Raw genomic sequence first — 4,698 nt, 5'->3', positions numbered from 1 at the left:
TCATGCCTTCTGAGAGTCCTTGGGGAAGAGACCTACCACCAAGGTCATCCCTTCCAGCACCTAACTCTTCTGTCTGCTAAAAAATACCAACTAGATTATTCCTAAAATTCATGCTTATCTTCGCCACGTGTCGAAAAAGCCAACCTGGGTCCCAAAGTATGTCAGTCCCATGTTTCCCAGTTGGGAAGCAGAACACAAATCTCAGTAAAGACCTTCTCTCTTCGACTAGTCACCAGAGAAACTGAAAGTAATGAAAAATATGTATACCACCCTTTATGCCACAGGTTTGTAAACTCAAATGTCCACCAGGACCAGGCAGGTGGCATAGATGAGTGAAGTACAGTGGTGGGGTGGATTAGATGGGTGGGAGGAGCGTTCCAGGGCAGGAGGATTACAGCAAACCAGACTTAATGGCATGCCCCATCCTCCACCCAGAAAACCAGCTTTTTTAACATGCAATCTCTCAAGCTTCAAATATTGGCAACAAATACAAAAGGATTTTAAACACAGCAGAGACTGTGCCTTGTGACTTCTGCCTTATATAATTTCCTACCTTAATAAAAGCTCCCTTCCCCACCAAATAATAAGAATCCAACCCAATGATTACAAAGAAATTAACAGAGGAATAGAAAAATATAGCAGCTTCAAAAATACCAGTCTCCCCATTTTAAAACAAAATCAGTGGTAATTGTTTAAGTTCATTCATCGTAGGAGGTCAGCCAGGTCTACCTATTGGTAAGACAGCCTTGCATTATTAAAATGACACCTGCTACTAACCAACCCCAAATAAGATGTCACCCTGCCTGCCTTCACACTATCCCCACCAGGCAGAGAAAGGATAGAACCAGGCTGCATATTATGAAGAATAAATTGAAGCACGGAGCCAGTAGGGACCCTCCTTGATATCACACAGGCCCTCAGCCACAGGTTTCCAATTCCACATTTCGGTATCAGAGATGAAAGCCAACGTAACTACTGAAAGGTATGCAGCACCTTGTGGAATCCTGGGCATATAGTAGCCCAACTGCATGTCCACTGAGCAAATCATGCATGAATGAATGAATCTAGCTACTTCCTTTAGACAGTGCTTCCTACCAGGGAAAATCAAGAGCTGCTCTTGCCATTCCAAAGACCGCATTTCTCCAGGGGCAGGAGAGGAAGGCAAGGGAGGTAATGCAGAGTTCATTCTATGAGTGAACAGATGGCTTTTCTGGTTTTTCAGGGAATATCATCGACCCTGTCTGACTCATAAACAGAGAAAAAAAGGATTCAGGAACTTGGCACTTCTGGGTTGGGTCTGCTTTGACCTTGGACGAGGGCCTGAGATTAAGTCCTACATTCTTATTTTTTTAATAATAAATTTATTTTTATTGGTGTTCAATTTGCCAACATACAGAATAACACCCAGTGCTTGTCCCGTCAAGTGACCCCCTCAGTGCCCATCACCCATTCACCCCCACTCCCCACCCTCCTCCCCCTCCACCACCCCTAGTTCTTTCCCAGAGTTAGGGGTCTTTATGTTCTGTCTCCCTTTCTGATATTTCCTACCCATTTCTTCTCCCTTCCTTTCTATTCCCTTTCACTTTTATTTATATTCCCCAAATGAATGAGACCATATAATGTTTGTCCTTCTCCGACTGACTTACTTCACTCAGCATAATACCCTCCAGTTCCATCCACGTTGAAGCAAATGGTGGGTATTTGTCATTTCTAATGGCTGAGGAATATTCCATTGTATACATAAACCACATCTTCTTTATCCACTCATCTTTCGTTGGACACCGAGGCTCCTTCCACAGTTTGGCTATTGTGGACATTGCTGCTAGAAACATCGGGGTGCAGGTGTCCCGGCGTTTCATTGCATCTGTATTTGGGGTAAGTCCCCAGCAGTGCAATTGCTGGGTCATAGGGCAGGTCTATTTTTCACTCTTTGAGGAACCTCCACACAGTTTCCAGAGTGGCTGCACCAGTCCACATTCCCACCAACAGTGTAAGAGGGTTCCCTTTTCTCCGCATCCTCTCCAACATTTGTGGTCAGGCAGAGCATGTGGATGTCTTGGCTTTGACCCAATAGGTCCCCAGGGCAGCAGTGCAGTCTTTATTCCAGCTTCCTCTGGCAGCCAAGATCTCAGGAAGCCCAACCCTCTCTGCTGGGGTGGGGGAGGGGGACTTCCTAGAATTTCAGAGAGACTAGATGGGCTCATCCAGAGTTTCTCAAAGGTGCCTTGATGGGCAATTAGGGTGGAATAAGTCTTTGCTGTTGGAGTCTGTCCTGTACGTTGTGAGAAGCTCACTAAGTTCCAGGGGCACCTCACAGTCACAGTAACCCTCCTCCCAACACACACACACACACACACACACACACACACTTACACTTTCAAACTCACACATGCATACACAAGCTTCCAGTGCTACCTGGAGCGGCAGTCTGGCCCTGGGTTGAGAGCCCCTGGGCTCATAGTCCCTGGAGTGTTTAAGAAACAGAAGCCCCAAAGGTTCAATGACAGGTCTAAGCTCCCCACCCATTCCTGATCTGATGACAGCTGATCCAGAGTTCTTTCCAGCTGCACTTGACATGATGGATGCTCATGCCAACACACCATGGGCTGCCACAGCACCACAAAGCCTCCAAGTAGACAGCCATCTGTCCCAATGCTGTAGAAAGACCGAGGTCCAGAAAGACCAAATAACCTCACTGTGATCAGAAAGTGAGCAAATATGAGGCGGGGGGCAGGTTCCAGGAAAACAAGTTTCCCCAGCTGTTCAGTGCAGCAGCCTCTGACAGGTGGGGCCTTAGTGTAGTGACCACCATTCCGAGGCCAACATAGAGGCAAGGGAGCTCGGTGAGCAAGAGCCAGTCCCCAGTGTGCAGGTTAGAGTGCGGGTGGCCCGGGAGCCCAGCCTTCATCTGGGGGCTCCAGCGGGCTCAGCAGGAGTATGGACAAGTCCATCACAGGCTCTCGACCCCTTCCCGGGGTCCCACAGTCTCCGCTGGGACATATGGCTGTCAGTGACAGCTCCTCCCCAGGACCCTGGAGGTGATCCTGAGCTGGGTCACTGGGGAAGGTGGCATCTGGATCCTTCCCCGAGCTCCAGGGACCCCAGGAAAAGCACGCCAGCAGTGCGGGGAGGCCTGGTCTCGCCCAGGGTCCCGCTGCTGGTCGCGCGGGCCGGCGGCTTGCAGCGCCCCGCAGGCGGCCCGGGGACGGCCAGGCTGGAGGCCGGGTGGCCGGGGCAGTGGGCGGCCGCCTGCACGGGGACCCGCCTGGCGGCCCAACACCGCGCGCAGCAGCGCCTCCAGGGGCCGCGAGCCGGGCGCCGCCGCGTCCTCCGCCGGCCTCGGCCCCCAGCGCCCCGACCAGCCCGCGCCCCCGGCGGCCGCGCACGTCCCGCAGCCTCTCCCGCAGGCGGCGCCGCGGCTCCCGGGCGGTCAGCGAGGACGCGCCGCACAGCAGGAGGACGAGCGGGAGCGGACGGCGCGCCCCCTGCGCCCCCTGCGCCCCCTGCGCCCCCGGCTTGCCGCGGCTTGCTCGGGCGGGAACAGGGCCCGGCGACGTCCCGCAGCAGCGGCGGCTCTGCTCGCGCTCCCCAGCCCGCCCTCCAGCAGCACCTGCCCGCGGCCGCCCGCCGCCTCCCGCAGCGCCTGGAAGGGCGGTTCGGCCGAGCGGCCGCGCCTCCAGCTCCCGGCTCCGCTGCCTGCTCGCCGCCTAGAGCAAGCATTTAATCACGAACTACCCAGGTTACTGAGAAGGGGACCGCATAGCAGCTGGTGGGGAAAGATATCACTCTGATCTGAAACACATATACCTTTTCAGAAAATAGACGGTGATGAGATTACACCTTTATTCTGATTCTGCTAAATTAATTATGGCACTTTCCCATATACACATCTATGTATAAAACATATATATATATATTACTTATATATTATATATACAAATTTATTTCAAGAGTTAAATATACTCATAATGCATTCAAAATAAGACATAAGTGTTTAATCTCAGACTATGTTGTAAAAATAAAGAAATTATTAAACTATGTTCACTTTTTCTAGAAATTACAGTTCGCTAAGACTCTTCCCTAGTATCATACGGCCATCATCATCTTAAGAGACTGGCAAATTAATTAATGCTCTTTGTTCTCTCTAAATAATATTCCTAAGTGGATAATTTTGATTTTTGTTTTGTTTTGTTTCCTTCTTGTTTTCTACTACCTTTATTCTGGCATGAACCACTCAGCAGAAAACTGGGAAACACAGAAATCAGACTCATGAGATTTGTGGAATCTAATAGAGTCTCACTTCAGGAGATCAGCATGTAAATCCTCAGTGCAGCAAAGAGGTGACAGGTCCCTAAAGGTTAATACGTACATGGTTTTCAATTTAAAAAATACCAGTCCCTCCTCCCCAATCTATAAGTATCTGGACGGCACCATAGTCTATGCATGGTGAAAAATAAAGTGAAAGTAAAAGAGCAAAACATACAGGGAGTGAACACAACTTGGATACTCATGGATAATTTTCTTTCTTAATTTCCTTGAGTATTTTACAAAATTGTAGTTGAAAGTTTCCCCTCTTATCTAATCCTCCAAATCACCCCCAGAAAAACGGATCCTTGGATTTGAAACTAACCTGTAAGCATGGTGGTAGCTCTGTGAGGCAGGTCTGGACCACTGGGCTCAGTACATGCCATGGCTGAC

The 4,698-nt window shown here is 50.0% G+C and overlaps 1 pseudogene; it reads right to left on the bottom strand.

Annotated features, from left to right (window-relative positions):
- Positions 1-2,904: 2,904 nt before the first annotated feature.
- LOC144309594 (uncharacterized protein C2orf72 pseudogene) lies at positions 2,905-4,371 on the bottom strand (annotated as a pseudogene).
- Between the last annotated feature and the right edge of the window lie 327 nt (positions 4,372-4,698).

This window comes from Canis aureus, unplaced genomic scaffold (assembly GCF_053574225.1).
Source record: "Canis aureus isolate CA01 unplaced genomic scaffold, VMU_Caureus_v.1.0 ptg000124l_RagTag, whole genome shotgun sequence".
Taxonomy (NCBI): domain Eukaryota; kingdom Metazoa; phylum Chordata; class Mammalia; order Carnivora; family Canidae; genus Canis; species Canis aureus.
This window is presented reverse-complemented; position numbering and strand designations above follow the sequence as displayed.